The 12232-nt window shown below is 42.4% G+C and overlaps 1 long non-coding RNA gene across 1 annotated transcript; it reads left to right on the forward strand.

The window, feature by feature from the left end:
* The first annotated feature begins 4335 nt into the window (after positions 1-4335).
* Positions 4336-11913, forward strand: LOC310675267. The gene is made up of 3 exons (XR_014510012.1): positions 4336-4509; positions 6734-6845; positions 11823-11913. It is a non-coding gene; the product is annotated as an uncharacterized lncRNA (long non-coding RNA).
* Positions 11914-12232: the final 319 nt, after the last annotated feature.

Genomic DNA, 12232 nt, shown 5'->3' on the forward strand with positions numbered 1-12232 from the left:
TGCTGCTTAGATTAGGGCTGGCTCCAGCTTTTGTGGGGTTCCTTCAGAGTGTGGCCTCTGGAGGCCCCTTATCTTAATGGGCCTAGCAGCGATAGTAGAGGCAGCCAGCAGTACTTAGATCAGAACGTTCCTACAATTTCTTGAAACAATTTTACATCAGGAGCATTGTGGGAAATTTCAATGGTGTCTTGACATCCAGCGCTGATCATAAGTCCAGGGAGCTATCAGTGGTGGCTTCATTTTGCAGCAACAATCACAAAACGCTCTTCCCTTCTTCCATTCCACTTCATCTATTTCTCTGCCATCACCCTCACTACCAAATGAAACCTTTTTCGTTATTATGACCCTAGAGAGGAAAAATAATTCATTTTGAGCACCAGCATGTGACTAAATTGTTTGAAGCTCTGACTTTATCTGAGTAAGCTCATGGTACTTTAGAACACGAGGGACGCGGGTGGCGCTGTGGGTAAAAGCCTCAGCGCCTAGGGCTTGCCGATCGAAAGGTCGGCGGTTCGAATCCCCGTGACGGGGTGCGCTCCCGTCGCTCGGTCCCAACGCCTGCCAACCTAGCAGTTCGAAAGCACCCCCGGGTGCAAGTAGATAAATAGGGACCGCTTACTGGCGGGAAGGTAAATGGCGTTTCCGTGTGCTGCCGTTTACTTTCCCATCGGAGCGGTACCTATTTATCTACTTGCACTCTGACGTGCTTTCGAACTGCTAGGTTGGCAGGAGCAGGGACCGAGCAACGGGAGCTCACCCCGTCACGGGGATTTGAACCGCCGACCTTCTGATTGGCAAGTCCTAGGCTTTGTGGTTTAACCCACAGTGCCACCTGTGTCCCTTAGACTTACAATTGTGCAAAACTTACACTTACACTTGTTGCCTTCCCTTACACTTGTGCAAAACAGTAGTGCTCCAAAGCACATTTTGATTTTACCAGGCAGCTTGACTTTACATACAGGCACCCTTGCAATAGCATGTGCGGATATTTGCAACCATAGCTACAGCATGGTGTAGAGAAATCTGTCCTGTTATGCAGTCTCAGAATCAGGTTAATAAGGCTGCATTTATATATCTATCCTTGGAGTGGATCATAAGTCCTTCTCTTGCCACTATCACCCTGTTATGTGCTAAACAAGCTATTTCCACCTTAGAGACCAACTAGGTTTGTTACTGGTATGAGCTTTCATGTGCATGCACACTTCTTCAGATCTGAAGAAGTGTGCATGCACACGAAAGCTCATACAAATAGCAAACTTAGGTAAAGGTAAAGGTACCCCTGACCATTAGGTCCAGTTGTGGATGACTCTGGGGTTGCGCACTCATCTTGCTCTATAGGCTGAGGGAGCCAGCGTTTGTCCGCAGACAGCTTCCGGGTCATGAGGCCAGCATGACTAAGCTGGTCTTGGCAAACCAGAGCACCATTTACCTTCCTGCCAGAGTGGTACCTATTTATCTGCTTGCACTTTGACGTGCTTTCAAACTGCTAGGTTGGCAGGAAATAACAAACTTAGTTGGTCTCTAAGGTGCTACTGGAAGGAATTTTTAAATTTTATTTCTGTACATGTATGTGTGTGAGAGTGAGGGACTCGGTTGATATTACATGATGGAAACCTGTTTAAAAAAACCTGCAGGTTGATTTACCTCTGGAATTTTAAAATTATAGCTACTGATTTTATGGTTTAAATAGTGTACTGTACTGTAGTTGTATTACTAGTTGTTATACTGTAGTTTATTGGAATTACACACACACAGCTGTACTGCGGTCCATACACCCAAAATGCACAGTACAACAATAAACTATATCAGGCACCCCCAAACTTGGCCCTCCAGATGTTTTGGGACTACAACTCCCATCATCCCTACCTAACAGGACCAGTGGTCAGGGATAATGGGAATTGTAGTCCCAAAACATATGGAGGGCCGAGTTTGGGGATGCCTGGACTATATCAACAGTTATTAAGGTGTAAGATCAGGCTTGCTAGTCAACAGAGAAGCTTTAGCCTGTACATACCGGAATCTGATTTTTACTGCCCGAGAGGAATTTTGCTAACCACCACCACCTCCAGGACAATGACTCTTAAGGCGAGGGGCTGGTGGGGTGGACTCAGTTGATATCAGCGATTGCTTCTTATTCTGGGCTGATCAGTACTGAAAAGTCCACAAGAGTTGAGGAAATGGGTGCTACTCCTTTTGCCTATGGTGAGTTGGCAGATCCCATCTTTTGCACTATTCAGGAAACCCAGTGGAGGTAGCACTTTTTCCACACAAGCAAACTCCAAGGTGGCTGCATCCTGGTGAGGGACCTCCTCCACAGTTCATGGCTTGCAGGTGCCAAGTTGAGAAAGGAGTTTTATCAACAGAGGTAGGATAAGGTAAGATCCATAAGACCCATAAATGCATCAAGTGGAAGTAAAGTTATAACAAGGTAGGAATTTGTATACTGACAAAGTTATGATTACCATTTTTTTCCCCAATGAATCCAGGGACACTTTTTCATTTATTTATTTATTTTATTTTGAAGCTGAGTAGCAACAGGGAGTTAGTAGTGGGGATGGTAAGGCAAAAGACCCTGGGCCCAAGCACACATGCATATTGTATAAAGGTGCAAAGCCCTTCTTTTGCACCCTGTGAAACATAAATGCGCAGAGTTTTTTAAAAACTGGACAACACCCCACCCGCCTGAGACTCCCGAGACTACCCCGATCTGGCAAAACAAAGGGGGAAGGGGGCAGGAGATCTGTACCGCTGGACGTCCCCGGTTCCCCTTCGGCAGTGGCAGTGGCCGCGAGCAGCTCCTGAAGCCAGCCAGAGCCAACTGCGCGAGCAGGCTGGCTTCGGGCTGCTGCTGCTGCCATGTTTCCCAGGGACAAATTTGCAAATCTGAGGACATTCCAGGGATGGAATTTGTCCTGGGACAGATTTGCAAATCCAGGAACTGTCCCCGTGAACTGGCGACGTCTGGTAACCCTAGACAAAGTGTAACTGGGCTGGATGTTTCTAGCCACTGCGGCAATCCGATTCGCACAAGGCAATTTATTTTTTAGCAAAAAAGCTAACTTTTATTTGTACATGTTTCTGGGCATATTGAATTTCTACATTATTTATTTCCGGTCTTAACAGTTTCACAAATGAAAATAACATAATAATGCAGCCCTCCCAATTTCACAAGAGGCCCTCTGGTTTTAGCAACCCTGAAGCTGCTTCTTCCCTGCCTTCACAGGTCGTGTGATAGCACAGCAAGGCATCACCCTTCTGGTTGTTTTGCCCATGCCCATTTATTAGGGACAACAGTTTTAACCCGGCTGCAAGCTTAATTTCTCCTGAGTGCTGCTAGCAAGTGGAAGGAGAATGGGGAGGGGAAACAGCTAAGCTAGGTCCCCGGTTCTCCCCAGACAATGCCCTGAAGCTTGAGGTACATGAATCAGGATTGTGCTCCGCAGGTGCTGAGTTGTGGAGTCTCCATGACTGGCACCAACAGAGCTCCGAGTTTCAATGAATAGGACTTTATGAGCAAGGCCTCCAGTGAGTGATGTAACAGTTATTCGGATGGCATACTGGAAATAATTCAAAAGTTATGGCCAGCTTCAGCACAAGAGTGAATAATGTGCACCCAAGGAGTGATAAAAATTCACCCATGAAGAGGAGGGAAATACACATACTCCAATTTTAGACGCATGGGTAATCAAAGATAGGGAAGCCCTCGCCATGATATGATCTGTTATCAGAAACCCCGAAGCAGCTGGATGATTTCTGAACTTTGACTCTCAGAATCCCATCTGGTTGCAGTGTGTAGGGGGGAAATATATTGAATTTGTTTCGTTCAGCCTCTGAACAGCTTTCCCCAGAACTCCCAGTTTAAACAGCGTGATTTGCATGTACATACTGAAAATAAGACTAAATAAAGCACCGGCTTCAATTTCTGATAGTACAGTCCAAGCGAACTGCTGCCAAGTGTATCAAACCAAAGTGCGGCAAATGGCAACTTGGGAAAACTGGGTTTCAGTGTTGCTTCCCAGAAGAACCATCCGCTCTTTGTCTACTAGCAACTGAAGAATACAGAACAATTGCTTTAATGGACAGCTAGCTTGCAACAATTTTAGCTATTGATTAGCATAGCATTACATTAATTTTAAAGGCAAGAAGCATCTGTCCTTATTATTTGTTATTTGGGATTACAGCACTTATCAGCAATTGTATTAGTTCTTCTGCCTGGTTGCTGAGTCAAGTTAAATGATGATGTACTTCCTGTCTGTGATGTTTATCTCCAGCTCAGTTCAGCAAACTCAGCGGGTCACTTCCTGTTGCTTTGCCTTTCATGTCTGGCACCTTCTTTCAGACAAGTCAATACTACGTTTAAATTACAAGCATACTCAAATCATGACATTTTTGTATTCTGCATCATTGCTAGGAACTTCTGTTCAGCATTTTACCACGATTCCCCATCCACACTCCTGCTCAAAAGTCGTATATGAAAAATCAGCTAGCAGAAGATGTATCTCTTGGAATGTCAGTATAAATGTTAATTTATATTCTAGATAGTGTCCCTAACTCACTACTAGGAATGGAGGAGAAATTTGGTACAAGTCACATGAGAACCTACCTAATTTTTCACTTCTTGAAAAAATACCTGGACCCTTGACATTCATAACCTCTCCAGATTTTGCAATCCAACCATATAATGTGTACAAAGATGCATATATTAGGGGGAAATGTGCATTAAAATATATAAATGAAATTAACGTACAAAAGACATATTACAGGGGAAGTGCCTGGAAAAATGTGTATATTAAACAAGTGCATGCAAAAATGCATATATTTTTAGAAGAAATGCATATGAAATTACGGGTGAATTTAAATGAAACTTTTCCATTAAAAAATGCAAATTTGCAAAATGCAAAATGTGGAGAACTGAATTTATTAGAAAAACGAGACAGAAAGAAACTGAAGCTGACCTATTTGTCTATTCCCAGATGGATAGGATTGTTCTACCACCAATTTGTGTGTCCCTCGCAAGTACGTTTTACCCAGGCGGGTGAGTTACTAAGTGTTTGGCAAACCAGGACAAAATACAGTTGAAAGGTTCCCCCTTAAACCTTATATTGAAATGGACAAGGAGTTGGGTCCACACTTTCAATATCCTACAGTAGGTTATCCTAAAGTTGTGAGTGCTCAACCATCCTCTGAGTCCTAATAAAATCAGCACTCCCCTTTTGCTTGGCAATGGAAAGCCCTGGGATTTTGCATGTCCTTCACAAGAAGTACAGTGGTACCTCTGGTTACATACTTAATTCGTTCCGGAGCTCCGTTCTTAACCTGAAACTGTTCTTAACCTGAAGCACCACTTTAGCTAATGGGGCCTCCCGCTGCTGCTGTGCCGCTGCTGCTTTATTTCTGTTCTCATCCTGAAGCAAAGTTCTTAACCTGAGGTACTATTTCTGGGTTAGCGGAGTCTGTAACCTGAAGCGTATTTACCACTGCACTTTGGGACGTGGGTGGTGCTGCGGGTTAAACCACAGAGCCTAGGACTTGCCAATCAAAAGGTCAGCGGTTCGAATCCCTGCGATGGGGTGAGCTCCCGTTGCTCGGTCCCTGCTCCTGCCAACCTAGCAGTTTGAAAGCACGTCAAAGTGCAAGTAGATAAATAGGTACCGCTCTGGCGGAAAGGTAAACGGCATTTCCATGCACTGCTCTGGTTCTCCAGAAGCAGCTTAGTCATGCTGGCCACATGACCTGGAAGCTGTACGCTGGTTCCCTTGGCCAATAAAGCAAGATGAGCGCCGCAACCCCAGAGTCAGTCACGACTGGACCTAATGGTCAGGGGTCCCTTTGCCTTTACAGTGGTGCCTCGCAAGACGAAATTAATTTGTTCTGCGAGTCTCTTCGTCTAGCGGTTTTTTCGTCTTGCGAAGCAACCCTATTAGCGGCTTAGTGGATTAGCGCTATTAGCGGTTTAGCGGCTATTAGCGGCTATTAAAGGCTTAAGGGATTAGCGGATTAGCTGCTAAAAGGCTATTAGCGGTTTAGCGGCTTAGAAAAAGGGGGTGGGGAGCGGAAAAAACCCCTCAAGACTTGCAAGACATTTTCATCTTGCGAAGCAAGCCCATAGGGAAATTCGTCCTGCGAAGCGCATCGAAAAATGGAAAACCCTTTCGTCTAGCGGGTTTTCCGTCTTGCGAGGCATTCGTCTTGCGGGTACCACTGTACCTTTACCACTGTACTTTAAATTCCAGGAGGAACAAAACAAAAATCTCTTTTTGTGACCTTGAAAACACCTTTCCAATACCATCCTACTCTTTAGTAGTGCCACGTCAAAACCTGTCTCAAATTTCTGAAATGTTCTCTTCCCCCATGAAAGAGGCTTCTGTTTTCCTGCCTTATTTACAGGGCGCATTAGAATTTCTTTAGCATTTGTTGGGTACGGTGTTGAGCTCTCCTTGTTGTTGTGAGGTGGCCAGGGGCTGTGTAAGCCCTTTCTTTTCCTTTCCTTTCCAGCCTCTCCAGTGCTTTGAATTCTCCCTGCCTACCCATCGTTCCTGATCGGAAAACGCTCCATGGGAGGAGTGATCATGTCAGAGAGGTCATCTACCAAGTGCCTGATATCAGCGTCCTCACTCACTTTTACTCTAAAAAAATATTTCTGCACCAATTTCTGTAAAGGTAAAAGCAGCAGCAGCAACAACAACCAACAGCTGTCAAGCAAGGCATTCTCCCTGCTTTCTTATACTTGCAGGAAAACCCAGCTGAGAATGTCGTGGCATTTTCAAGAAGTGCAGGTATTAAGTAAGGCTGTTCCCTGGAGATGAATGAATGTACACTCACACTTGGGCCACCTTGAAAATAAGGTAAGCACACACAAGCACACATGCAAAAGAAAAACAAAAAAAACCTGCAAACCAAGCATGAGAATTTCATGGAAAATCCCTGTTCCCTTTGATGATTTTTAATGCAATTTCTTTTTTCATTCATTGATGGAGATGATCAGGGAGACATGCGTGACTTTCTCTTTTTTTTGTAAACTGTGTTTGCACTTGGAAGTCCAGTGAAGTACCCTTCGAGGCCGCACACTAGTGTGATTTCAGAAGCTCTGTCTGATTAGCCTTTGGAACTCCTTGCTGGACGCCCATTCTTTGTACTCTTTGGACTCCAGATAGCTCACTGTGGACTCAATGCTTTGAGGGTTCTATTTCTCCTGCACCCCTGTTTCTGATGGACTCTGCATGGAAAATCCTTGATTTGCCATGGAGACTCTTCGTTTTACTGTTTGCAGACAGGAAGGAAAAGTCTATTTCTTTCTCTACCCCACCTCTCTCCCTCTTGTCCGCTTTTCCATTTCTCCTGCCATTCCTCCTCCTTTCCCCTTCTCAGAAGTCAAGCAGATATCTTGCAGCTTCCATGGCTAGCAGCTGTCTCACAACCCATCCTCCTCTCCCATTCCTTCTCTGGGACAGCCTTCACAGTCAACAATTAAACTGCCATTCTCTTCTGTACTTTCTCAATAAAAAGGCCATTTCTGGAAAAGTACTCATCTCATCTCTGTTGCTCCCTTAAGTACCTTACCAGGGCACTCCACTACCTTGACTAAGCAGGTCAGAGTTGCCCATGCTGTGCTTTTGCATTGTTCAACAGACAAGCTGGTTTCTGAGCTAGTTCTACCAGACAGGCAACAGACTGTCCTCCAGCAGAGTAGCTTCAGGGTCACAGTGGGAAATAGTTCAGGTGAGCCAAATTCCGCAAGCCATCCATGTTCCAGAAGGGCTTACATCCTGAACAGCAAGAAGTAGTTTTCAGATGTGTATAGAGAAGGGTGTCCTGCGCACATCTAGTAGCACCCGGGGGAGACAGAATAATTTAATTCATTTTGTCTTTAGCATATATATCCACACATATCGACCTGGATCTCCAAGTCTATTCTTATTACTGCTTGACCTAAGGCTTTCCCCCACACATTACACCAAACACAGGTGCAAGCTGTCTCTACACATGTACACGTATTTGTGTGAATGAGTATACACTTGATTCAACTATTGTGTCCACAGGCGCAGGAACTGTACCCTCGTTTAATGCTACGTGTGACTCTCTGCACAAGTGTGTATTGCAATGAGTTATAACTGGTAGCTCAGATGGTTAGAGCAGGGGCCAGCAAACTTTTTCAGCAGGGGGCTGGTCCACTGTCCCTCAGACCTTGCGGGGGACCGGACTATATATTTTTTTTTTTTGGGGGGTGAACAAATTCCTATGCCCCACAAATGACCCAGAGATGCATTTTAAATAAAAACACACATTCTACTCATGTAAAAACATGCTGATTCCCGGACCATCCACGGGCCAGATTTTGAAGGTGATTGGCCCAGAGCTGGCCCCTGGGCCTTAGTTTGCCTACCTATGGGTTATTTTTTTATTATTTTAAATTTATTAGGTATTTTATACTTATATCAAGAAAGACAATAAAGAATAATAAAAGAAAAAGAAAAAACAATACACAAATTCAACAAACAATACATCCACAATAGAAACTGAGATAAAAACAATATAACAATACAACATAAAAAAGAAAAGAACAAAAGTAAAAACACACATCCAAATTTTATATCCACATCTTTCATTAGTTTATTTCCTCGACTTCCTCACACCTCCCTTTTTTGTATTCTAGTTCAAATTATCTAATTCAACAAATCCTTTCCCTCTTCTTCAATTTAATCTTTAATTTATCATAATACAATTTAATTTTCAATTTCCCAATTTAACGCATTAACACTTACTGTTCATCATTCTTAATATTCCTTCTGCTAAAACCGTATAGCTTCATTCCAATATACTTCTAACATTCATTAATTTTACAATATTTTTGTAAATATGCTTTAAATTTTTTCCAATCTTCTTCCATCGTCTCTTCTCCCTGGTCTCGGATTCTGCCAGTCATTTCCGCCATTTCCATATAGTCCATCAGTTTCATCTGCCATTCTTCCAGAGTGGGTAGTTCTTGTGTCTTCCAGTACTTTGCGATGAGTATTCTTGCTGCTGTTGTGGCATACATAAAAAAGGTTCTATCCTTCCTTGGCACCAATTGGCCGACAGCCTACCTATGGGTTAGAGCATGGCGCTGATAACACCAAGGTCCTATCTGCTTATGGGATAGCTGCCTATTCCTGCATTGCAGGGGGGTGGACCAGATGATCCTCAGGGCCCCTTCCAACTCTGTGATTCTAGGATTCAATGATGCTCTGTACACAAATTGCACACTCACTGAATGTAACATGCGAAGACTCCTCTAGGATGAGGGCAAAGCCAAGAAAACTAGAGTAGACATCTAAATATTTCCAATCAGATTCTAGTTGACTTTAAGAAAAGTAACAATTGGCTGCCCACAAACAACTCCCACTCCGTATTTTTTAGAATGTGTCAGAAGAACAAAGAAAGCAGCATAGCATTCATTCACGTTCAATGTGGTGTTACATCAGTAAAGCAGAGCGTGCAATGCTAAGCCAAGACCAGCAGTGAGGAACCTCCAGCACCATGAACTCAAAGTGTCCCACAAGGACATTTCCCCTAAGCCATACCAAACGTACAGGACTGAGGTCCCTGCCGAAAGCATAGTTTGCAGACCCCACCAATCAATTGACCGTCAGTACCTGCAACCCCCCTGGGTTTCTGCCTGCAGAATTTGATTTTAAATGCCCACACAATGGAAAATGTTTCACCTGATGTCATGACGGTATAATAACCATTATTGACCAGCGCATGAAGGATATTGAGCAGCAGAATAATCTGGCCTATATTAAGAAATTTAGTGCTTGGTACGCTTATCTGTCCCCCTCCCACTTTGATTTTCGGGCACCTTATTTGTCTACCTTAACCATTCCAAAACTCAGGCGGGCCTTTACACTGGCCAGAGTAAATATGTTACCCTCAGCTGTTCTCAAAGGTAGATATCAAAAAATCCCACTTGAGAACCGTCTCTGCCCCTGTGGAGCTGGCTATGTAGAGACGGTGTCACACGTTCTCTTGTCTTGCTCCCTATATAAAGATCTCAGGGACGAGACCATTACGCCGCTCCTATCTGCCATCCCAGGCCGCTCTTGTGAAGCCAAATTGTTCTCACTCCTAGCCGACGAGAACAGCTCGACAACAGAGAAGGTTGCCAATTTTATTGAGAGAGCAATGAGACTGAGAGCTGTTATCTGAATGACACCAGTGTCGTCACCCGGATTCCTCGTCTAGGATCTTATGATTATTATCATTATGTTTTATTATTATTATTTTATTACCTCTGCCAAGTTTTAAGAACTGAGATTATTAATTCATCTAGGGTTTTTATTAGGTCACAAGATTTCATGGTAACTATATTTGTAATGTATTTTTGTTGGTGTTTGTCCTTTGATGCTATGGCCTGTCGGCTACGCAAATAAAGTCTACTACTAGGACGGTATCAGTGACTGACAGGTGAGGTGGGCAGCCTCATGCACCTGTCAAACTAGCTCGCAGGCCCTGGGAGAATGTAGGATCCAGTCCACAGGTTGATCCAGTTCCCCACCCCCAATCAAGACCTAAATCCTCTGTCTCCCTTTCCCAAAAATGTCAGCTGCAGCTTTTCTTTCTTTTTTTATTTTTTTCTATTTAACGTTTTTTATTTATACAAGAAAAACAAACAAACAAAAAACACAAATACCAAATTATACACAAATTACAAAAATAACCATAGACACAGAATATTCTTAGCAAACAATAAAACATCTATTGGTCTTAACACTAAAGACCCAACCTCCAGTCTATTCCATACTTCAAATTCATATTACTTATTGCCAATACACATTTTTTTTTATAATTAAACTTATTAACATTAAATCTAATTTCTTATATCTACCTTACAACTATTACTGAAGTTCCTCGAATGCTGCAACAGAATTTAAACTACTATATTTATTTTTCAGATATTCTTTAAAAACCTCCCATTTAGAAACAAATTCCTGTTTTGATTTATTCTTTATTTTTTCTGATAAACCATCTAATTCAGCATATTCTGTCAGCTTTTGGATCCAATCTTGAATAGAGGGGATTTCATTACTCTTCCATTTTGCTGCAATCAAAACTCTTGCTGCCGCCGTGGCATATAAAAAGATACCCTTCCTCTTTTGTGGCATATCCAAATCTGTTATTCCCAGGAGGTAGGCCTCTGGTTTTTTATTGAAAGAGATCTTTAGCATTTTTTGCAGTTCTGCATGTATACTCTCCCAGAATACCTGCAGCTTTTCAGAGGACTGAGAAAAGCAGCAAGAACTAGCCAATAATAAAAGCCTTCTACTTGCATCTTATACGGAAGCTTTCAGGAGGAAGATTCAGCAATCTCATTATGCATTTTATGCTAGCTTTTTTTGCTTGTTTCAGAGGAAAGAAATATAGATCTCCAAGTGCAAGTATTGGTATCACAATAAAGTAACTAATACCAATATAATACATTTATAGCAGATTTTGTATGTTTGTTATATTGCTTGTGTTGGGCTTTACTTTGGCCTGTATAAGAATATATAGTGCAAAAAAGATATTTAGCTGCTTTTAATTTGAGATGGCTGGATTTTCCCCAACTGCTGAAATAATCGTGAAAGTATTTGGTTCTCTCAGTGGAATTAGAACAGCCATATTTATGCACTTTTGGGGTGAAGGTTTTGTACAATACCTGGGATAGGACAAAAAAAAAAAGAATCAGTAAATTACCATATTGACGTATGGAGATATGAATCTCTCCCCAATATTAAGGCTGGGGATTAAAACAGGCAGGGTGGGTGTGTTTAGAAAAAGAATATGAAAAGAATCTTCCCTTCCAGAGATACATATAAAAACAGAATGACTGAAGACATGCCAAGTTCCCATGTGTGATAACAACAACAACCTTATGTACTTTCATCACACTTGCATGTTGTTTAGTAATAAAGGTGTAAAATTATTTTTTTCCCATTTTATTTTACACTGCTCACATCCAGTATGAGCTACAGACAGATATCTAGTCCTGTTAATATGAGACTGTGGGAATTGGTCTAAAATCCACCACTCATAGTGGCGTGAAGGAATCTCAGTCTAGAATTTAGCAGACTGAGATCATGTTTCTTTAGAGCAACCAGAAAGTACTGAGAAGCAATGACTATTCATTCTAATTTTATGGCATGAACTCTTTAAATTGTTTGTTCAAAGAAAATGAAAAAGCTTTCTTTAAAATTCCCAAGACGGCTCTGAGAAG

Source organism: Podarcis tiliguerta, assembly GCF_965153285.1.
Source record: "Podarcis tiliguerta genome assembly, chromosome: 3".
Lineage (NCBI taxonomy): Eukaryota > Metazoa > Chordata > Lepidosauria > Squamata > Lacertidae > Podarcis > Podarcis tiliguerta.